The sequence below is a fragment of the Budorcas taxicolor genome, chromosome 1 (genome assembly GCF_023091745.1).
Source record: "Budorcas taxicolor isolate Tak-1 chromosome 1, Takin1.1, whole genome shotgun sequence".
In the NCBI taxonomy this organism is placed as follows: Eukaryota; Metazoa; Chordata; class Mammalia; order Artiodactyla; family Bovidae; genus Budorcas; species Budorcas taxicolor.
Window position 1 is genome coordinate 199,346,535 of NC_068910.1, and position 24,380 is coordinate 199,370,914.

The window sequence follows — 24,380 nt, forward strand, 5'->3', positions numbered from 1 at the left end:
GCAGTAGGCAGCTCTCTCCCATGTGGGGTCCTGTCTGCCCTTCTGTGTCTATCCTCTGGAGCCGATCCAGCAGAGCCCCTCTTCCTGGTCACTTTCCTCACTATGTCTGATAGAAGGGCAGTCTTCCTTCTCCCACAGGTCCCTCTAACTGGGTTGACACAGAAAGCCCCAGGGGCCTGGGCTACCCTCTTTAAAAGCCTGTTTGGCCCTGAAGGTAGGTCTTGCTGAGGGGCAGATGTGGCCCCCAACTGCTCTTGTCCCAGGTCACAGACCCACTCACAAGGGGGTCTCAGGCCCTGTGGAGGCTGGTGGGCCTGAGATTTCCTGGAACCAGCAAAAATCTTCCTATGATGGGCATCCTCACCCCATCAGGCCCTGCCAGTTTGTTATGCCCTTAGGAGCCCAAGGCCTACTCAAACGCTGCCTTCTCTCCACCGTCTTCTCTCACTTCTCCCTGACTTGGGAGCTCTTAATGAGAATCCTTGCCAAGCGTGGAAGAGCCCTGGATAGGTTGTTGGGTCCATTCTCCAGGCTCCAGCTGGGCAACATCTCTCTGGAGCAAGCAGACATGGGGCTTGCTGGGACCACACTCCCTGACTTTATCACCAGGGAGTGGAACAGAGACCCTTACGGAGGGCATCTGCCCTAATGCCAATGGGGACACTTCTGTGGATCCCTGCCTGTACCCTAGACCGCACCCCCCACATCCCACCCACCCATGGCCAAGCCAAAGTGATGTAGAACTGGCCTTGCCAGTGGGCCATCTGCAGCCCTGGACCCTGTCACTGACTTGGACAAGTGAGCCTCCGGGCCGTGGCTGCCTCTTCCCTTTCAGACTGCTGCTGCTCTTGGGACGCTGCCCTGCTGGGCTGACTGCTGCTCCAGCCTCCCTGTCCCGGGAAAGCTTGGGTCCCGTGAATCAACTTGTAAGTTTAATACACAAACATGTACATATAGTTCACAAGGAGTGGGGACAAGTGTTAGTCAGGCCTGATTTGGTTTACCTTAAAGTCACAAGTATTTAGAATTCCCACCCTCAGCACCAACACATTTTTAGGAGCAATTATGACTTTCTGAGCTATCATCACAAAATGCAATGAATTTTATTAGGACACATCTGTGTGATAAAACATGGGGCATATGGGTATATAGTTGTGAATGCCAGCGCATTGTGGGGCACCTGTATGTGCCAAATTTAGGGACAAAACAAGGTCAGGTCTTTTCAGCAATGCTCTCTGTGCTGTGGGGCGCATGATGTCCACGTTGTAGAGTGGAGAAAATTGATGGGCAGTTCGAGGGAACTGCCGCATCACACAGTGACAGAGCTGGGGTTCAGGGACACTGTCTTAAGAGCCAGTTTGTGTCCCACCCCAAACCCCGACCAGCCAAGCCAGGCCTTTGCTACTTCAGTCTCCAGACCGACAGACACAGCAGGCTGCTTACTTATATTTATTGCTTTATTTTCCCAAGCCAAACTTGATACTGGTGGCCCCCAAATTCCTTGTTCCTCAGTTTTCCTCCCTTGCTGCACCTTCCCTCACCCACAGCAAATACGCATTGACAACAGGCCCTGGCATGGGGTGGGGGCAGCAATCAAGAGGCTTAGAAACCCTTCCTGAATGAATAAATGGAAACCCAGTCCACTGAACAATGCTTAATCATGTAATTCATCTGTTCAGAAACGTACAGTAAGGAAACGACTTGTGTATCTAGCATTTGGCAAGACAGTAAATAAATCTTGGGACATCCGCCTATGAAATATTTACAAGTCAGGTTTTAAAGATTTATTGTGAACAGTTTTGACTTGAGGGAAGAGTTCTTTCCATAAATTTAAGTAGAGGTGGCAGGATGGACATCCGTGTGAAGACATGATCCGGATCCACAAGACTTGAAGAGGATATGCCTGAACAGAGGTCGTTCTCTGAGTGGGAAGCCTATAAACGGTTTGGTTCTTCCTCTTTGTGACATTCTGTGTTTTTCATGTTTTTATAATCAACGTGTCCCACATTTATAATTAGAAGAAACTACCAATTAAAAGCCCTGAAGTTTGTGATGATACCCCCACACACACACCTTTGCCTGGTGCAGCGAGGTCTGTCATTGTGGTCTGTGAAATGAGATGTGAGGTGGGAGGAGGCTGGTCTCCAGGTCCCCAAGGATGGACCAAGGATGCGGCCAGGAGGGCAGCCAGGGGCTGGGATTGTCTGCAAGGACCATTCCTATGCCGGTCACTGTTCCTGCTGCTTTTTTTTTTTTTTTTGGTTGCACTGGGTCTTCGTTGTTGCATGCAGACTTTCTCTGGTTTCAGTGCACGGGCTTCTCATTGTCGTGACTTCTCTTGTTGCAGAGCACAGGCTCTAGGCGCGTGGGCTTCCGTGGCTGTGGCTTTCAGGCTCAGTAGCTGTGGCGCATGGGCTGAGTTGCCCCCTGGCATGTGGAATCTACCCAGACCAGGGGTGGAACCTGTGTCCCCTTCATCGGCAGATGGATTCTTAACCACTAGACCACCAGGGAAGTCCTCCCACTGCATTTTTTTTTTTTTTTTAGTTTTATGGCTGCTCAGTGATGGAGATGAAGTAAGATAATAATACCTTAGTTCTTAAAGAGAGGCAAACCTATGGAACATTTTCTTTTCTGGGAAGATTGAGAAGTGTTTCTGTCCAGGAGGCCTCTCTCCTGTTCTGGTGCCCACTCCCAAAGGCTGGCTTAGAGCTTGGGAATCCAGTCCTAAGGGTTGGCCAAACATCTTAGGGAAGTGAGTGTACCTGATGGGCTCTGTGCCATTTAGGAAGAGTGGGCCTGAGTGGTGAGGACAGAGGCCAGGAAGGACAGCATCTGCTCAGGGGTGCCTGGGATCCAGTGCTGAGTCTGGAGTTTATACCTGGTAGAATGTGGCAACATCCCTGGGTGGGCTTTCATGCAATCGCTTTGGTCAGCCGTGAGTCATTTGGTGACCACTGTTTGCAAGTTGGCACTCTGCTAATGTCATAAACAGCAGGGGTTTCAGAACTCTGAGGCCAGGAATGGTGTCAGGATGGCTGCCTGAAATGCAGTCATTCATTCATTTATTCATTATTGTTCAGTAATTCAGTCATGTCTGACTCTTTGAGACGCTATGGACTGCAGCATGCCAGGCTTCCTTGCCCTTCACTGTCTCCCAGAGTTTACTCAAACTCATGTCCATTGAGTCAGTGATGCCACCCAACCATCTCATCCTCTGTTGTCCCCTTCTCCTCCTGCCCTCAATCTGTCCCAGCATCAGGGGCTTTTCCAATGAATCAGCTCTTCACACCAGGTGGCCAAAGTATTGGAGCTTCAGCTTCAGCATCAGCCCTTCCAATGAATATTCAGGGTTGATTTCCTTTAGGATTTACTGTTTTGATATCCTTGCTGTCCAAGGGAGTCTCAAGAGTCTTCTCCAGCACCACAGTTTGAAAGCATCAATTCTTTGGCACTCAGCCTTCTTTATGATCCAACTCTCACATCCATATGTGACTACTGGAAAAACCATAGCTTTGACTAGATGGACCTTTTTCAGCAAAGTGATGTCTCTGCTTCATGCAATACGTAATTATTGATCACCTAGTCTCACAATGATGAACAAAACAGAGTGGACCAAGCCCTCCTGAGCGGCATAAACAGCGGGCAGATGCACAGATAGATGCAAAGTTGTGTGTCAAATAAGAGGGGAAAGACTTGGGTTTTGTGAGGGCGGAGGAGGTAGAAACAGAGCTGGATTCTGCTCAATACATCTGGGGTCATGTACTCTGAACTCTAACATGCCACCTTCATGCTTCTGCTATTTAACCTCTGCATGGGGAACACAACTGTGAATCTGAAGGTGCCTGTCTTCCAAACGCTTTAAAAAAATTTTTTTTTCTGTTTACAGGTACATAAAACAACCCCTTTCTAAAGGCTCTTGTTAGTTGCAGTAAGATGAGGGAACTATAGTGAATTGTGGTTTTCATCAATATGACAGGTTTACATAACATGGGACCCTCCTATTACAAATACTTAGAGTTTTTGGATAAAATTGAATACCATCAAATATTTGAAGACAGAGCTGAACTTGTAAGAAAGGAAGTGAAATCTTCAGGGGCAGGAAGTGATGAACAGTGTATCTGCTGACTCTGTAGCAAGGATTGAGGGGAAACTGTGTATAGAGACTCTCAAGAAACTCGTGATGGAGATTGGGTATTAGTAATCTCACAGGCACCAAATATGACATAGGGTGTTGGCACACAGACTCATGCATGAAATTGGGTCCTTGGTGAGAAAATAACCAGAAAAACTCTGCCCACCACCTGGTTAGAGGTAAGAGGCATATCTCTAACTGGATTAGGTGAAATAATTCTGAGAAATCAAAACCTCATGTCTGAGCCACGTGAACTTGGAAGCAGAATGTATACTATCCGCACAGTATGGGGATCTCTAATCAAATAAATTAGCAGAAGAAATTGCTTCCGGACTGGTGCTAACTCTTTGCTCTCTGGTAGACACAGAGGAAAACCACTCCGGAGGGATACTTCTGTAATCCAGGCCAAAAGTATCCCAAGAGAAGGCTGTGCTCATGGAAGAGGAGCTTCCACTAAACAGTCACACAGGAAACGACCCCCCATAAGCCACAGACAGCACATATATCATTGAGGAAGACTAGCACCTCAAGATTTTGAGATAATGGTACACTTTGAGAGAGACTATAAAATTGTATTGAGGGCTTCCCTGGTGGTCCTGTGGTTAAGAATCCACCATGCAATGCAGGGGACACTGGTCTGATCCCTGGTCTGAGAAGATTCCACATGCTGAAGGGCAACGAAGCCCATGCAACATGACAACTGAGCCTGAGCTCTAAGGGCCGGGAGCCACAGTTACTGAGCAGTGGGCAGCGACCACGGAAGCCCATGTGCCCTGGAGCCCACACTCCACAAGAGAAGCCACCACGAAGAGAGGCCCGAACACCGCGCCTAGAAGTAGCCCCACTCCTGGCAGCTAGAGAAAGCCCACGTGCAGCAGCGAAGACCGGTGAAGCCAGTAAATAAATATAAATATATACTGACACGTAACACCAGGGGAGAACAAAGGAACACGCAGATTTGAGAAACACATAGAAATTCCATAGCTATAGAAGGTAAAAAGTGAATGGTTAGGTAGTAGGTTAGATGCAATGACTGGTTAATTAACAGATTAGATAAGTTCCCAATTTGAAGTCCTTAACTTAATGACATCTGCACTAAATGATAGTAAGTGGAAGATAGGGTTGAAGAGTCACCTGAACACAGGGTAGAGGAATAAAGAAGTGGAAACTGTGACACTTCCAGAGGAGAAACCTGGCAAGCACAGCCTTGGCCACGTGACCAAGTTTAGCATCACCAGTGATAAGTTATCTTGAAAATATATACCCTTTAACTAATAGGGTGAGAAGAGCATTTCACCTCTGTGGTCTTCCTCCCTGAAATATATAACCCCTGTCTAACCTCGAGAAAATCATCAACAAACCCAATCTGAAGAGCATTTTACAAAATATCTGATCAATACTCCTCCAAACTAGGAATGTCTGAATGTCTTGTCATAGTCAAGAGGAGCCTAAGGAGACCAGACAGCCAAATGTGGTGTGATGTCCTGGCTGGGATTCTGGGACAGGAAAAGGACATGAGAAAACCCAATGAGATCTGAATAAAGTATAGTTTCATGAGTTAAAAGAAAAAAGAAGTGGAAACTATAAAAGGCAGTTTAAGAGACATGGAAACAGTAAAAATAGAGTCCAATATAAGTCTGAAAAGAGTCCCAAAGAAGAGAACAGAATGAATAGGTGAAATAGTATTGAAAACATGACAAAAAAATCTCCAGAATTAATAAGACATATAGTACCTCAATGGAGAAGGCAATGGCACCCCACTCCAATACTCTTGCCTGGAAAATCCCATGGATGGAGGAGCCTGGTGGGCTACAGTCCATGGGGTCGCACAGAGTCGAACACGACTGAGTGACTTCACTTTCACTTTTCACTTTCATCCACTGGAGAAGGAAATGGCAACCCACTCCAGTGTTCTTGCCTGGAGAATCCCAGGGACGGGGGAGCCTGGTGGGCTGCTGTCTATGGGGTCGCACAAAGTCGGACACGACTGAAGTGACTTAGCAGTAGCAGCATAGTACCTCAACATTAAAAAAAAAAAAAGCATAGTAATGTCTAACAGGAATTTACAAAAAGAAAGTATCCCTATACATATCATGTATACTTTCCTGCACCAGCTTCCCTGGTGGTTCAGTGGTGAAGAGTCCACCTGCAATGCAGGAGACCCTAGCGTGATCCCTTATTTGGGAAGATCCCCTGGAAAAGGGAATGGCTACCTACACCAGTATTCTTGCCTGGAGAATTCCATGGACAGAAGAACCTGGAGGGCCCTAGTCCATGAGGTCTCAAAGTGTCAGACGCAACAGAGCAACCAACAGGCTGATTTGACTTGGGTCCCTTACTTCTGTCTCCTACCCAGACTCAAGAAAAGGAAAGTAGCTCACTTCTGGGCTCTTTTCTCCAGCATCATCAGTTCTCTGATCTACAGTTATAATTTCCCCCCTGGAGAAAGGAATGGCTACCCACTCCAGTATTCTTGCCTTGAGAATCCCATGGACAGAGGAGCCTGGTGGGTTACGGTCCATGGGGTTGCAAAGAGTCAGACATGACTGAAAAACTAAGCACAGTGTCAGTATATAGGGGTTGGGAGGCCATTATTTTGCCTACTGCAGGGTTTAATCACACCAGAGCCAATAGATACAAACACACATATGTATGTATTGATATATGCATTAAGAGATTTATTTCAAGGAATTGGCCTATACAGTTGTGGGGGCTGAATAAGCAAACCCAGAATTCACAGGGCAAGCAGTCAGGAAAGGATGATCGCAGGCATTGGGCCAAAGCTCCTGTTGAGGGGAGTCAATCTCTCTCTTTTTCCACTGTGCTTTTAATGTCTTCTGATTATTTAAACCAGGCCCACCCAGGTTATCTAAGATAATCTTCCTGAAAGTCAACTCATTATATATTTTAATTACAGCTGCAAACTTGCTTCACAGCCAACACCTAGATTAATGTTTGATTGAATAACTGGAGACTGTAGTGTAGCCAAATGGACACATCAAAAGTGCTGTCACAGGGTCAAAGGGCAGTGACATTCAGGACAAGTATGGAACAGAATGTGGCAGCAGGGAGGAGAGGTGGTATGGAACAGAATGTGGCAGCAGGGAGGAGAGGTGAGCACCCCTGGGCAATAGGCCTGCAAAAGGAGAGATTTGCAGAGGGGCTTTGCTGACATCACTGATGGGAGGAATGGGTACATAGGGGTGAGCTTCTGCAAGGGAGCCTGAAATGGGGCATGGCATCTTCTTCCCACAGTGAAAATCCCGTCATCAGTCTGTGCTTCTCTCCCCTCCACAGAGCAGACCCCCAGTGTATCACCAACATCTACTCTGCCCACTGGTGTTCGTCTCTGACCTGCTGCTGTGGTCATAGCCCCCTGGGCTGCAGACATGAGTTGGTCATGATACTGGAAAGGGGGTGAGCTCACGTCTGCCGCCCCCAAGGCTGCGGCTTGTAGGTGTAAAGTATTCACTTAGCTAATCTTTCCCCATCTACAGACACTTCTTGATGATTTCATTCAGGAGTCTTGAAACCTGCTGGGAGAGAGCACAGCCAAACAGACCAGGTGTGGATGATGAAACCACATTGCCTTGCACTTGCCGTTAAGCGCTCCAGGCAAGGCAGCGGGGATGTTCCAAGGAGCTGAGAGGCCAATGGAGGTGCACAGTCAGAGCTAGCTGTGGGGTGCTCCTGGCTGCTCCCATGACAGCGCTGATAGAGCCTTAGCGTGCAAACAGACCCCACACCCAGAGGGGCAGATGGCCAAGGGGAGGGCAGAGGAATCAAGGGTTTGCCTCTCAGTTTTACCCTCATTCCTTTGTAATGGGTTTACAGCGGTTAGGCCCTGTCTCCAGGAAGGAAAGGCTGGAAAGAAGGATTTGGGTTAGAGTTCAGGGGGCCTTACTTGAATCTGAGGCGATGGTTCCCGAAGTGTGGCCCCTGTACCAGCAGCATTGGCATCACATGGGAGCTGGTTAGAAATGCGAGTTCTTGTGCCCTATTGCAGATCTACTGAATCCAAAGCTGGTGGTGGGGCACACCACTTTAACAAACCCGCTAGGCCACTCTACTGTGCCCTGAAGTTCAAGAACTTCTGCTCCGAGGCAAAGCACACATCAGAGCACTGATTCCTAAGCAGAGGTCACTGAGGCGGCTATGATAGTCTTGTCCCCACAGTATTTGTTAAAGTGACTGATGTGAAGTAACCGTATTAAACGGAAATGTTTGCCAGGGAATGTGAGTATCTAATGTGGAGTCGTAATTGATGGGAAGAATGTTGGGAAGCATTCCAGGCAGGCCAGTGGAGGCCTCCCAGGGCACACCGTGGAGAAAGGAGGTTGGGGAGGGGAGGGGGTGGACAGAGCCTTCTTGGGCTTGACGAACATGGTGGCCACGTGTTGAAATTGGGAGAATCTCCAGGGGAGCTTGGGCACACAGGCGTGCTGTGCGAGGCTGAGTTCCATTTTAACCTCTTTTTTCCCACAGGTGGTTTGGAAATGGCAAATTTTCTCAGAGGTCAAGATCAGGGGTATTCTAACTAGTGATATTTATAGCTTAAAGTTTACTGTAGGTGAACAGGGAATTTGAGAAATTGGCTTGCTTTCCCCCTTGCTCTCGCTTCTGCCCTCATTTCCTGTGTTTAGACTGGACATTTCACGTCATAGAAAAGACCTTGATACCCTGGACGACCCCTCCGGGTCACAGGGCAACAGTGGAGGTCCCTGTGGCCCACTCCCCTGGGCACTCCCTGGGGCCCTGGGTGGCAGAGGTGGGAGGAAGCGGCCAAGGGTGCGGGTACCAGGGAAGGATGTTTGATTGCTTTTATCTAATGTACTTTTTGATGGGAAGGAGGCTAGCATGCCTGGCTCGGCCTCCTGCCTTGACCTTTCCCGTAAGAGTTTCCTTTCCTCTCTCAGTTCAACTTAACACCCGAGGGAATTTTCCAAGAAAGGTTTTGAGCATTTTCTGCAGTGCTGATGGTCCTCTCCTATCAGCCGAAGGCTGGATCCCACCCAGTGTCTTCTACCTTGCCCTTTCCAGACCCTGCAAGTGTTTCTGCCTTTCCCCTGCTCTTTGCTGACCTGAAGAGTGGAGTGGGGAGGAAGGCAGACAAAGCGGAGGTCAAGGGGAGGCACATAGGAGTCCAAGAGGTGAGGCTGTGGAAGGGGTGGCCCTCAGTCCAGAAAGGGCCAGAGATAAATGGAAGTGGTGGAGAGAGGGGAACTGGAATAGAGGCTCCTTTTGGGGCAGAGATATCCTGGGCCACTGTGCTGGCCAGGGGTGAGCAAAGAAGACCAAGCAGATGTGCTGACCACCGCATTTGGATGTAGCCTTCGGTGACAGAGCTGCCCACCCCTGGAGCAGGGGGCCAGATGAACAGACTCTTACCCATTTAAAGACTAGACACAAGACTGGACTTGGACCAAATCATATATATTGTTAGAAATCAGATCACCTCTGTCAGGCACCAGATCCTTTATCTTTCAAGTCAGAATTCCCATGTCCCAGAGAGCCTCATCAAAGGCCGGTTTTTCCTCCAGATCCTTCTGAAAATTTAGCTAGTGACGTTCTGTTAGGAGAGATCCCTGGGGCTCCACTGCAGGCAAACCTTCCATCCATATATGGTGTCGTGCATCTGTGTGACGTCTAACAAGGCATGAGGTTCTGCCCTCGTGGAACAAAAGGTAACAGAGATAATCAGACAAGACATCTTCCCACAGCTGCCTTCTTGCTCAAAGATTGTCAACATAAAGCCCTAAGGGGATTGATTTCAAGACCCCAAATAGTGATTACTGAGTCACCATTTTAATTTAGTGATTAGTCCCTGGATTCTATATGGTCCTGAAGGGATCTTCTTTCTTCCTGGGTGTGGGGTTAAATAGCTGTCAGAAGTGAGGCTCTTTTTCCCTAGGGGCACCTGCCAGCTCGCCTGAAACCAGGGATGGCTCCATTAATGTCCCCTTGGGTCTTTCCCTGCCCCGCAGCCCACTTCTGCCTCCCACCACTTACCCTGCTCCCCATTGTCTTTGGAGCCTCCTGCTTCCCTTTCCTTGGTCTTCAGATGCTCACCACCCCCACCTCTCCTGGAGGCTTCTTCAGTCTTGTCCCCAAATCCTCCATTGGCCTCCCTGCCTCTACTCTGCTACAGGTTGTTGTTTTCCAGTCGCTCAGTGATGTCTGACTTTTTGTGACTCCATGAGCTGCAGCACACCAGGCTTCCCTGTCCTTCACCATCTCCTAGAGTTTGCTCAAACTCATATCCATTGAGTCGATGTTGCCATCCAACCATCTCATCCTCTGCTGCCCCCTTCTCCTCCTGCCTTCAGTCTTTCCCAGCAAAAGGGTTTTTCCAGTGAGTCGGCTCTTTGCATCAGGTGGCCAAAGTATTGGAGCTTCAGCATCAGTACTTTCAATGAATATTCAGGGTTGATTTCCTTTAGGATTGACTGGTTTGATCTTCTTGCTGTCCAAGGGATTCTCAAGAGTCTTCTGCAAAACCACAGTTTGAAAGCATCAGTTCTTCAGTGCTCAGCCTTCTATATGGTCCAACTCTCACATTTGTATATGACTACTGGAAAAACCATAGCTTTGACTATATGGACTTTTGTCAGCAGCTTTACTTCCAAGGAGGAAGCATCTTTTAATTTCATGGCTGCCATCACCATCCACAATGATGTTGGAGCCCAAGAAAATAAAATCTGTCACTGCTTCTACTTTTCCCCTTTCTATTTGCCATGAAGTGATGGGACCAGATGCCATGATCTTAGTTTTTTTTTTTTTCAATGTTGAGTTTCAAGCCAGGTTTTTCACTCTCCTCTTTCACCCTCTTCAAGAGGCTCTTTAGTTCCTCCTCATTTTCTGCCATTAGAGTAATATCATCTACGCATCTCAGTTTGTTGATAGTTTTCCTGGCAATCTTGATTCCAGCTTGTGATTCATCCAGCCCAGCATTTTGCATAATGTACTCTGCATATAAGTTAAATAAGCAGGGTGACAGTATACAGCCTTGTCACACTCCTTTCCCAATTTTAAACCTGTCAGTTGTTCCATGTCTGATACTAACTTTTGCTTCTTGACATACCTACAGATTTCTCAGGAAACATGTAAGGTGTTGTGTGTGTGGTGGTATATGTGTGTACACATACTTCATCATATTTACAAACTGCTCCAGAGGGGTTGAGCCCTGCTTAACCCATAATGATATTCAATAAACATTTGCTTATCACATTACTTCAAGTGTTCCTTCTAGGAGAAATTAGCAATGATGTACCCCTGTATCCCCTGCCCCCTCTAGCCCCCCCTAAGATTTGTTAAAGCAAATAGACCAAGGGAATTGTCGACTGTGTCTGCACCTTTGCCAGAGGGAGGCACCATTTCAGTCTTCATAAGGAGACACAGCATCCTGTGAATGTTAAGTCTTGACTTGTGTGTTTTTTGAACTAAGTAAGGTCTTTCTGATCCGCTGGATAACCATGATGGCCCTGGGATCCCAATTGTGATGGTGTCAGAGAGAGAGGTCCACAGGTTCCTAAGGGGATGTGTCAGCAGGGGAGTAGCCTAAATAAGGGAAGCGATGTTCAAACAGAGCTTGACAAAGGAAATCAGGCCAGCAAGGAGGCAAGGGAAGGGGTGGGAGAATGTTCTAGGCATAGGGAAGCATACACAAGGACTCTGAACCTGGATGAAAAAGGCCACATTTAAAGAGTAGACACAAGTTCAGTGTGTTGGGGTTGCTGAGCCAGGAGACCTCTTAAAGGTTTGCAGGCTGCAGGCTTTGGTTTAGAGCAAGTCTAGAAAAGCCAATCAGGGGACTTCCCTGGGGGTCCATGCTCACAAGGCAGGGAGCCTGGGTTCAATCCCTGGTTGGGGAACTAGAAACCACATGCTGCAACCAACACCCAGTGCAGTCGAATAAATAAATAAAGAGATAAATAAATTAAAAAAAGAAAAGCCAATCAGTCTGGAGTTCAGTCTTTCATAAGGTCCAGACAGATTGGTGGGGAGACGTTTCTGGCCTGTGGAGAAATGCCTGGAGACTGACCCTGCTACCTGTGAGAATTTGCCCTCTGCTAAGACGGCAGAGCACCCTACAGGATAGCTTCGAAAGGCAGGAGGGGAGGCGGTTTCACTTTGTGGAGACAAGGAAGGCCCCTCCATTCCACATGGGCTTCCTGTAACTACTTGGCTCCCACAGAGGAGAGGTCCACACGTTTAGGGAAAATTCTCATGGAACGTGAGTCAGGTCCCTCCAGGAATGGAGAGAATGTGGGAGAGCCTGGGGAGAAGAAGGAGACACCCAGGTCAGGGGAGCCCAGAGGCAATCAAATCAAGGGTGGGAGGGGCAGAGGCATAGGAGGCCTTGGCTGTCCTGGTGTTTGTCCACAGAGGACAACCATGAGCAATAGAAGAATTAGGAAAACAGCTGGGTGGATTGGGAGGGACATGAACAGCTAAGAAAGCAACCAGCTTTCTCAGTCGCCTGAAGAGGGGGTGAGTGCAGACTCTCTGAAGCTGGAGGAGGAAATGTAGTGGGCCCGGGAGAGGTAAAGATGGTTTCTAGCAGGGTCAGCTGAGGACATCTGGGCCAGAGGGACAGGATTCTGTCATTGAACAGAATGAAGAGGACCAAGGGAGTTGCAGGCATGCTTCCTGTGATTGCCAGAAATCCTTGGCTTGTAGCCACATCACTCCAGTGTCTTCTGCCTCCAGTGTCCTGTGTCTCTGTATCCAAATTTGCTCTTGTACAGGCGCCTGTCCTTGGATTAAGGCTCACCCTACCCCAGGATGACCTCACCATAACTTGATTATATTTGCAAAGACCCTATTTCCAATAATGTCACATTCACAAGCACCAGGGGTTAGGCCTTTGACATATCTCTTTGGAGACACAATTCAGCCCATAATATCCAGCAAAGAGGCTGGGGACAGCACAGGTCATAGAAAGTGTCCCTAGCAGAGGCAGAGGGTGGAGACAGAGGTAAGATCAGTCATGAGGGTCATAACAAAGATGCTGGGGGACCACCTGGGGTTCTGGAGGGGAGAGGGGCTCGTGGGGATGGGAAGTGGGGGCCCATGGGGCATGATGGCGACAGATATTCTGGGTTCCCCGCCAGAGTTATCTGCAGGTAGCGTGGTTCCTTTGGGTTCATATCCTTGATATTTTGACTGTCATCAATCAGTAGGGAATGGAGACCACCAGCTTCCACGTCCCTCTGGGGATCTCCAGGAGGTCAAGGGTGGGACTCAGCACTTAGAAAGGACACGTCATCCTCCTCATGCATCTGACACAGCCTTTCCTCCTGCCGTGCTCCTACTAGCGGCCAGGAAAGCAGAAGGAAGTCACGCCACAAAGTGTGGCAATTGTGCTGTGTTGGGGCATCTGCCCTGAATATCTTGTCCGCTGGCAGGGGCCGGCTGGAGTTTCCAGGGAGCTGCTGTCACTTTCAGATTGATGGGGTCTTGGAAGGAAGCAGGCATGCCTGAGGATCACTGTGGTTGGGAATGGGCAGGGGAATGCTGGAGTGAGCAGGATGGGGCGTGAAGATGCCTCTGTGCAGGAGAATGTTGCTGCCAGGGGCGGCCTGTCGCAGGGGAGCACGCCTTTCTGCTGCTTGTGCACAGCTCTGGAACACTACAGCCTCAGGAGGCGCTCTGACATCAGGTCGGCCAGTGAGGTGGACAGTGACAATGAGCAGACCCGGAGTCTTGGCGTCCGTGCACGCCCATGTCCTGGCCTGTCCTGGTGGGCAGCCGGCCCACCCTTGTCTCAGGCGTGTCTGCTGTCTTTGACTCTATTACAGGTTCTTCAAGCTTGGTTTTCAGATTTCCAGGGACTTTGATTGGGCTGGGTGTGCTGTGGTTTATCAGGAACTCAGCGGCCTCTGAGAGGGTGAGCACAGGCTTCCAGGCAGAGCTTCCCTGGGCGAGGGTTACTTCCTCGTCCTGCTGGGGCACCTACCGTTCCCTATAGAACCTCAAACTCTACATGGGGCAGCCTTGGGGGGACACCCAGACCTGCCCCCCTTCACTGCTCAGTGTGACTCTAGTCTTTCTGTTAAAAAGCCTGGCAGGGCCAAGAGGTGAACATGAGTCCAGGATTTCATTTTTCCAAATGGAGATGTTTGGGAGCTCTGATGTGCAGCTGGCCCTGGGTGTCACCCTGCTGAAAAGAATTAACAAGGATTTGCTAAGTAATTGATTTATCTCCTTGGGAGATAAATGGGCACAATAGAAGGAAAAAAGGGAAAAACCCCTATATCTTCAAGGAATTCACAATCTGCTTTAATAATTTTACATCTTCCTACTCGTGGCTTACAGGTGCTGATGTAACCAGTGGTTACATTCCCTGAATTTCATTCTTTCCCTTTGATTTATCGTCAGATATTTGCTGAGCAGATCACCTCTTCCTCATAAAGTAGTAGCCAACCGTTCTTTGCGGTAATTTCCCTCCTCCGCCCGCTGGCTGGCGACGGCTCTGTGCTGGATGCCAGGATTGCCGTAGGGCCCCAAACACTCAAGGTAGTTGTAATTGCAGTCTGGGCTCAGGGCCATGAAGGAACAATGGAGAATGTGTGACAGGAGGGACATTCTTCACCATCATATAGATACGTGAGTAGAAGCTAAACAAGGGAGGGGGTGGGAATGAAGAGCCCCCCGCCCCAGACCCTGGTAGACAGAATGGGCCCCACCCCCAGAAGCTCTAAGGTAATACGTCATCTCACACAGGTGATGAGTTTTCCAGCCAGCTACAAATTTTACTGCCTGTTATCCCAGACCGTAGCTAGGGTAGTACCCAAGCAGAGGCCGTGGTGGCGGGAAGCTCAGCAAGGCCAGAGGTGGACACGAGCTGGAACAGGGAGGCCCTGCAGGCTGGGGTGCTCTGCTTGATCTTGATCTGAGCTGGTGGAATTCCACTGGAGGGATTTTTCATGGGTCATGAGAGGCTCTGATCTCCATCTTCAGAAGATCACGCCGACACACCATGTGATTGTATTTCTGTAAAGTCCAAAACCGGCGAACTTTGTGAGCTGCTAGAGGACAGGAGATCACTACCTTGGAGGGGAGGGTGACTGAGAGGGCGCCCGAGGCTGCCTGGGAAGCTAGAAATGTTCGGTTTCTCGCTCTGCGTGCTGTCCCTCTGGCACTTTATCAAGCTGACTTGTGTCTTTTTGTGGTGAATGTTATCCATTCTTCAAAGATCACTCTGGCTGCTGGCTAGAGAATAGATTGGAAGGAGGAAGGAGTGGGCTTCAGGAAAGGATAGACACACCTGACCCGCAGTGGCCAGGCGGGCCTGCCAGCCTCTGGATGGAAGGCGGCTGTGGAGGCGGAGACACAGTGTGGCTTAGAGCCCTGGTTTGGAGGTGAAAGTACGGGGAGAGAACTGGAATCCAAAGGAGGCAACGTAGGGTCAGCTGCCGTGGTTGTTTGAGGTATGAATTTCAGATACTGGTTGCTGGGAGTAAAGTCGAGCTGTGTGGGAAGTAGGGGGTGGAGGTGGGAGGTCTGCAGTCTAGCATGGACTAGAGGCTTTGGCGTGCCACGAGGGTGAGCTCTGTGGTGGATGAGCAGGATGCCAATGGGGTGTGTCTGCGCAGAGAGACAGACAAGGGGGCTGAGGATGGAACAGAAGGAGCTCCCACAGGAATTTCTAAGGAGGAACACTTACAGAGACTGCACGAGCTTGGGAAGCGATGGCATCAGAGATGGCGAGGGGAACAAGAGTGTCAGGTGCTGCAGGACTTAGGTAAACCTGTCATTGGATTTGGCACTGGGTTTGGCAGTTAGGTAACCAGCTATCTTAGTGAAGACAGCTTCAGTGGTGTCTTCTTTGCCCAAACTCTCATGCGATCAGGGTGCCGGGTGGAGCAGAATGATGGTGTCTCTTGGCGTACCTTGGGTGCTACCATTTACCGACTGTATGATAAAAGAATTTTGTAAGCTTAACTGAACCTCAGTTCCCTTGTCCTTAAACTAGCAGAATCATATTTGCCTCTCAGGGGTATGAGGATTCACTGTATACAACAGGTATTTATTAAGCATCTATTATGTGCCAGATGGAGAAGGCAATGGCACCCCACTCCAGCACTCTTGTCTGGAAAATCCCATGGATGGAGGAGCCTGGTGGGCTGCAGTCCATGGGGTCGCGAAGAGTCGGACACAACTGAGCGACTTCACCTTCGCTTCTCACTTTCATGCATTGGAGAAGGACATGGCAACCCACTCCAGTGTTCTTGCCTGGAGAATCCCAGGGACCGGGGAGCCTGGTGGGCTGCCGCCGATGGGGTCGCACAGAGTCGGACACGACTGAAGCGACTTAGCAGCAGCAGCAGCAGCAGCGTGTGCCAGATTCTCAGCCAGATGCAGAAGATGAAGACTGGAAGACAAGCAGACAAGCTAATCATCACACAGACAAGGCGATGTGAGGACACTGCCCTTCAGTGCTTCCCTGTGGCCGTGAACCAGCTTTCTGGGGCACAGGGGTCCCTCCTTCCTGGCCAGCTTCCCAGGATCCCGGGCTCTTCCAATACATGCTTCCACACCCTGCTTTCTCTCCGAAAACTCACTTCCCCTTCCTTGATAGCAGGAAGGGAAGGGCTTAATCTGCAAACCCTTCAGGGAGGTGAGGGAAAATATTAACATCCCATCTTGTTTTACAAAGAATAGGAAGAATATAAAATAGGTGAAGTTTCTATATTAATACAGTATGAGTGGTGTTTCCCTGCCACAAATGGAGTCAAAGTTTCCCGAATGGCGCCTTATTTCACCTAACAAATCACTCTTGTGCCAACTTCCAAAAAAAAAAAAAAGACAAATGGTACTTGTTTTCCGAGAAGGAAAGCTTTTCTGACTTAAAAAATAAAAGTGACTTTGGAAATTTCTAAAGAATTTGGACACATACTTACATAAATGTCAATGATAATTTTGTTTCAAAGTTTTTATTTTTCTGGGAACCCTTGAGCACCATGCTTCTAGCTAATCTGATAAATTCATTTGGTCTGTGTGCTCATGTTTCATCTCTTCCAGAATTTTTTTAAATCTGCAATTCCTAAAGCCCACGCCACATGTCCTGGTCACCTTGGGCCATCTCTCACCCTTTGCTCTTTCATCCTCCTTCACAAATGCTACCAGGAGAGTCTAGACATCTGACTTCCTCATGGCTGGGGCTGAGCTTCAGACAGTTACCAGCAGGGAAAAGCCAAAGGAAAACAACGGCAGCCAAAAGCGTTTGAAGATTTCTGGTATCACTGCAGTGGCCCTTCCGCTGCCACGGAAATCCACATGTTTCTTTACAGATAGTGCTGATTTTTACACATCCAAGGGCCCTCAGGACTCAGTCTTATCAAAGGCCTCTCCTAGTCACAGTAACAACAAAAACTACAGAATTATGTGGCTTGGGGCTTGCAGTGTCCTGTTCAATTTTCTCTTACCTAGAGGCCTTTAGGTGAGATTTTTTTTTTCTAAGCGAGTGGGCTAAACTAAAAATTGGCTGGAAAATCCAGGTCTGACCCAATTCCTTGGAGACCTGGATTGGAGAGGTCCTTGGCCCACCCCCCACCCCCACCAAGCAGTGTGACCCGTGGGGGAAACCGCTAAAGTGCTGTGGCCCTCTGGGCTTGCTGTGGCTTCTGGTGGACTCCCGGCCTCCACTGAGGCTCCAGTCCTCCGTGGAGCCGCTCCCACAGACCTCCGATGACATGCCAGACAGTAAGGTCACGGTGTGGAGAGCAAAAGCTAGTGAGAGGATGCCGGGCAGAGACACATAGGGGCCTCCCCAGTGGGCAGAATCAGAGTCCCAGCTCTCCAGACTGGCCACTGCCCTCTTAGGGAACAAGGAAGCTGTGAGGGGAATCTGTGTTGTTCTGTTTAGATTGTTCTGATTTTCATACTTCCCAGGGCACCCAGGACCGTGTCTTAGCAAACGCTTTGTCTAGTTTATGAAAATACGAAAGACACTACTACAAGTACCTTCTGTGACTACCACCCACTTGGACCCTGGGCTGGCTATTTTGAATCTCTGAGCTTTATCTTGTTCAGGCTTTCTTCCCACGTGGGAATGTACCTGATTTCCTGAATCACTTCTTAAAAGACATATTCCCCTTTGGGGCCACTGAACCGTGGTTTGGATCCAAAGTTACACCCTGCTGAAGGTACAGGAGGGTAAGCAGGCCAATGGGGCTGAAGGAGGCCTTCACTCCAGGACACATCTTTGCTTTGCTTCCTCTCTTGGCAGGACAGGGGCAAGATTCCCCTCTCCCCTCAAGCTCAGAGGATCCAACACACAGACCTCCTTTCCTTTCAGATGCTGCCTCTTTGAGGTCATTGGGAAACAGCCGGAAATCACCTTTTCTGAGTTTCCTTCTTTGTCCCTGTTGCATTAGGACCTCTTGAGCCTGGAGTCTCACCTCCCAGATCTTACCCATTTGGGTGAACTTCCAACCAGGACTGAGAATGGGCTATGAGAGTAAAGACACTAAAAAAATAGAAATATTTAAGTGGAGATGGAGAGACACCCTAAGCCAGCACCACTCTCCAGCCATGTGACTTCTGTTGGAGATAGACTGACCACTTTGGAAAATCCTAGTCAACTGAATGAGGTGTCAGGATGCATGAGTGTCCTAGGGGGTGAGGGAGGGAAGGTTGTGGAGAAGAGCCTGGGTACACTTCTTCGCTCGACTACTTAGGCCCCTGACAAGTACATACACCTTTGTTTTTTTTCCTTTGAAAAAGTGGGGACAGAATTATCAATTTTTTTATTGGATTTAGCATCAGGAGGTGGATTCGGTTCATAATTCAAGATGGCAGGCTCAGCATGTGTTTGTCTCCCTTCATCTCTAATACCCTCGTTAGGGTAAGAGCAATGAATTAAAAAAATATGAAAACTAATAACAGAAAAAAGAAAAGTACAGGAATTATGAGTGGTTGAAATATCCCCAAAATTTCAGCAAGATGGAGGGTGGTTGGAAAGTGTCGATAGATGAGGCAAAGTGGAAGAGAGTGGACTCTGAAGTGCATGTATAGGGCTGACGGTAGGGGAGCCCCTGGGCTTGGAACTTGGCACAGTCATGGAGAGCTGCAGGTTCAGAGTGCGTGGGGATGGAAGAAGGCAGAGGTGACAGACAAGTGGAGCTGGACCTGAGAGGTTAACACAGCTCGGCCCGCTACCTTGGGCTTCTCTCCATGCCTCGAGGGACCGTCAGCTGGTGTGGGTGGGCACCCAGGGGGTAAGCCCCACTGCTGGCTCCAGGCTTGCTGCCACAAAGTGAAGTGATCCAATGAGGATACAAATACTGATAGAATTATTAAAAGTTGGGGAGAAGAGGGAGAGAGAGGGGACCTGAATAAGTGAGCTAAATCCTCTTCTATCGTGGCACACAGTCAAGAGTGATAAATCAAGAAATTGCAAAACAAGAATATTATGTTGAGATATGTGGATGTAATCGACAGAAACACTAAAAAGAGTATGTCCCTGGACTGTAGTACTTGAGGTAGGCTACAGTTGAGCATAGGGCTGGCCTTGTCATTCTTAGTCCTTCCATATGACAATTTTTTAAAAAAACATGTGCATGTGATACATTGAATTCAAAATAAAAGAAAAAAGTGAACATAAATGGAAGTGGATTTGTGGTTAAGTAGGAGGGATCCCAGCTGACCATGAAAAGGGGCTTCTGAATGGCAGTGTGGCACAAACCCAGCTGGGTTGTCACCGTGGCTGGGCAGCTCTGGTGCTGCCCAAGAGACGTGCGAGCCTCCGGCTCTTCCTGCCTCCCTGCCCCAGTCCACTTCAGCCTGGTGAGGAGGAACAACAAGGATTCTGGGGCCAGATCTTGATCCACACAGGTTGGAGGGACGAAAGCAAGTGGCACCTCTGAGACTCCTCTCTCACTTAGAACTGCTGCTCTGCTGGGCAGGGCAAGATTAAGGTTTCCCTGAGCTCTTCTTGACTCTTCACTCTTCCTCCTTCCTTCTTTCCTTCCTTCCAGATAGCTCCATTTAGACTACTGACATCTGCTGTTTAAGGATGGGAACATTGATCTAAACTGGGAGGTCACAGCCAGTGTCCCAGTCCCGCCCCACCTCCTGCTCCTGAATGGCTTTCTTCCCACTCCTGGTTCCCATAAGTGTGTTAAACCATCTCAGAGACATCACATCCTGGTGAGCCTAAGGCATCGGCTGAATTTTCTAGAGTTTTGCCTTCATCGGGATGCGTGTGGACAAAATCAGAGTTGGCTGACAGCAGAGTCAGTGATTAGATGGGTAGTAATCCTGTGAGGACCACATTTCAGAGATTCTTCTAGCGTCCCTATAATTCTAATTAGGTGCTTCAGATCATAGTTCTCTGTTTAGTTCAGAAAAGAAGGCCATGAACCTGCATAGCAGAAGAAACTATGGCTGGGCTGGACTTTGGCCCTTTCTTGTTCATCCTGAGCATAAGGGTTTCACTCTTTGTCCTAACGGTTTACCCTAATAGTCTGATTATTTACTTACATAGAGCTCTGAAGTTTGGCTGGGGCCTGGGGTTCCACTCTGAACCTTCACTTGGTGTCTCAGCATCTTTCAGCCGTTCTTAGCTCTTTGGCAAAGGTGGTGAAAAGAGTCATCTCTATTAGAAGAAAGATCTTCATGACCACTCCAATCTCTGCTTCCTTCCTGTCTGAATTTCCTCTCCATGTTTGTTAAGATTGGAAAAAGAATAGAGCTGTGAACGTGAACAGTTAGATGTTTTAGAGCTTCCCGTCCACCACACCCTGCAAGAATGTTGTTCCCTCGCATTAACTTTCCCTTCGCACTTCCTTCTACAAGATGTGCCTGAAGACTTGTATAGTTTTAACACACACACACACGAAAAGCTAGATGTTTACATTAACACACACACTTAAATATCTACTTGGATTTTGATGGTTTCAAAGTGAACTCTTTAACAGATTTATTCCAATGACACCGCCAACGCTCATAGTTTAAAAAAAAAATCTGTTTGTGGAATTCCCTTCAAAGCCTCAGAAGATTATTTTGAATACCTTGGTGGTTGCAAATCATTTTGAAGTCAAATTTTCCTTAAATCAACTTTATTGAGGTATAGTTTACGTATTATATGGCTTCCTTGGTGGCTCAGATGGTGAAGAATCTGCCTGCAGTGCAGGAGACCTGGGTTTGATCCCTGGATTGAGAAGATCCCCTGGAGAAGGGAATGGCAACCCACTCCAGTATTACTGCCTGGAGAATTCCATGGACAGAAGAACCTGGTGGGCTACGATCCATGAGGTCACAAAGAGTCACACACAACTGAGCAACTAACACTTCATTTCACTTTACATATAATAAAGTGCACAGATTTTAAATGATTGATGAGTTGCTTGTAGACTGATTAAAAGCAATGCTGAAGGGGAAATTTATAATGATTGAGGACAGACCCTTGGAACAAACCTGCAGCTTCCCAAATGGCTCCTCTGATGGACATATGTTCTGGAAGAGAGTTCATCAGTTAGACTATTTAAAGACCTATTCATTCACTTGACAATGAATGAGCCCCAATTAAGGACTAGGCATTGTTCCAGACAAGAGGACATGGCATCTTAAAAAACACACATCATTTTTCCTCTGTGAATTCTGGATTTTGGTGGGGGTGATGACCATAAGTGATAAATGTGTGATGTAATTTTAGGAAGCAATTCAGTTCACTTCAGTTGCTCAGACATGTCTGACACTTTGTGACCTCATGGACTGCAGCACACCAGGGTTACCTGTCCATCATCAACTCCCGGAGCTTGCTCAAGCTCATGTCCATTGAGTCAGTGATGCCATCCAACCATCTCTATTGTTCCTCTATTGTTCCATCCTTTATTGTTCCCTTTTTTTCCTGCTTTCAATATTTTCCAGCATCAGGGTCTTTTCTAATGAGCCAGTTCTTCACATCAGGTGGCCAGAAGTATTGGAACTTCAGCTTCAGCATCAGTCCTTCCAATGAACATTCAGGGTTGATTTCCTTTAGGGTTGATTGGTTTGATCTCCTTGCCGTCCAAGGGACTCTCAAGAGTCTTCTCCAACACCAAAGTTCAAAAGCATCAATTCTTCAGCAGTCAGCCTTCTTTATGGTCCAGCTCACATTTATACATGGCTACTGGAAAAACCATAGCTTTGACTAGACAGATTTTTGTTGGCAAAGTAATGTCTCTGCTTTTTAATATGCTATCAAGGTTTATCATAGCTTTTCTTCCAAGGAGCAAGTGTCTTTCAATTTCATGGCTGCAGTCACCCTCTGCATTGATTTAGGAGCCCAAGAAAATAAAGCCTGTCACTGTTTCTATTGTTTCCCCATCTATTTGCTATGGGGCTAGATGGCATGATCTTAGTTTTTGAATGTTGAGTTTTAAACCAGCTTTTTCACTCTCCTAGGAAGCAATAACTGCTATGAAAAGGAAAAAAGTTGAGTGAGGAGACAGAACATGGTGGTGGGCTATTTTTAAAAAGATAATACAGCCATGTAATATATCTTTATTTTCTTTTCCTTTTGTGAAGAAATCTCAAGACCCAGATTCTACTATAAGCTACTTTTAAAAGGGACATGGAATCCTTCCATAAACTATATTCTGCAGAATGCTAGAGTCTATAGACATTTCATTTATATACAGGGGGTCATATGGCTAAAGAAGCCATGGAGAAAGTTGGGTAAAACAAAGCTAAAAGCCAGTCTTTACTGAAGGTTTTCTTAGAGACTTTAATATTCTAATACGAACTGTAAATATTCACAAGGAAGGATGGTAGCATGCAAAGTTTTCCAAACTTTTTTCTCCTGGGAATTCTCTCAACTCGGAGCATCTCAAACAAGTGATGACCTGCCTAACACACTGTGGGAAATTCTGTCCTAGAGTTTTCATGCCACAGGAGATGGGAAAGCAACAGAGAGTTTCAATTATTGGGGCAGGAGGAGGAGAGGTGGGAGCCTGGGCTTATTAGCTATCTCTCCAGAATGTGGAGCACATGCTGTGGGTCAAGCAGGTCTCTAGGGCTTTAAACACAGACCCTTTTATGCAAGCCTACCAAGGCAGCGGGAACAGGTATTGTCAAAGCTCCTGTTTGCTAGTGGGGAAACTGCTGTCAGAGGATCAAATACGTAGTCAGAGGTCACACCATTCATTATAAAGTCAGGATGGGAGCTTCGGCTTGTTTGAGTCCCAAACCCCAACTATCAAATCCCACAACACCATGTTGTCTAAATGGTGGGGAGGATGGGTTGCAACCCAATAAGCAAACCTTTCCTTCTCCCACCAGTCCATCTCCTTATGCTCATAAGCTCCACAGTCTCACAAGGGATGGATTTCCATCTGCCCTGCATGGGGTCAAGTGTTTGCTGCTCCATGTCACACTGGCCATGGAACAGGTACTTGATAACTTCCAGTAGCCTGAGTCCTGTCCATGTAAGCTCAGTAGTGAAACCAGATGGCTGTGACCTTGAGCAGCTCTACACAGAAATCTACTGGAATCTTCTATCCACTTCTACCTCTTTACCCAGCATCTTCTCCTCACCTTTCCTTCCCCTGAAGCCACAGATCTCATTCCTCTTCATCTGCTGAGTCCACTGGAACCTAGGGTCTCATATACACACCAGCACTTCTGCTGGGGCGCCTGTAAGGGACCCCAACCTGACAGGGCTGCAGTGGCTGAAAGCTGGCAGTGCAGTAGGCTTTGCTGGGATGTGAGGTGAGAAAGGCGCCCCCTAGCTCTAGCTGGAGTCTTCCACATCGTGTCTGCAGGGATTTTTGTATTTACTGGAAAGATCAAAGACATCTTTCAGGAAAAGATCTGAGACAGATTTTTTTCCCCACCATCCTCACCTTTCGCTCCTCAGACTGCTAGGGAACCAAGTAGAGACTGTGTGAGCTTAGTCCCTCAGTCAGGTCCGACTCTGCGACCCCATGGACTGTAGCCCACCAGGCTCCTCTGTCCATGGGGGTTTGCCAGGCAAGAATACTGGAGTGGGTTGCCATGCCCTCTTCCAGGGGATCTTCCTAACCCAGGGACTGAACCCAGTTCTTCTGCATTGCAGGCAGATTCTTTACCATCTGAGCCACCAACCAGCTGCTCAAGTAGAGATCAATCACTCCTGTTGATTCATTACTGATTTGGTTAGAGGGAGACTGGTATTTTTGAACTTTATATGCAGTAACTTGGGTGTTCCAAACCTGAACTCCTGTCCTCTCTCTCCATCTGGACTCTTCCTCCTGGGCCTCCATCTGACATACAGCCT

The 24,380-nt window shown here is 48.0% G+C and overlaps 1 protein-coding gene across 1 annotated transcript in view; it reads left to right on the forward strand.

The window, feature by feature from the left end:
* Positions 1 to 24,380, forward strand: part of SLCO2A1 (solute carrier organic anion transporter family member 2A1) — a 94,933-nt gene that overhangs the window by 17,023 nt on the left and 53,530 nt on the right. The window lies entirely within an intron of this gene.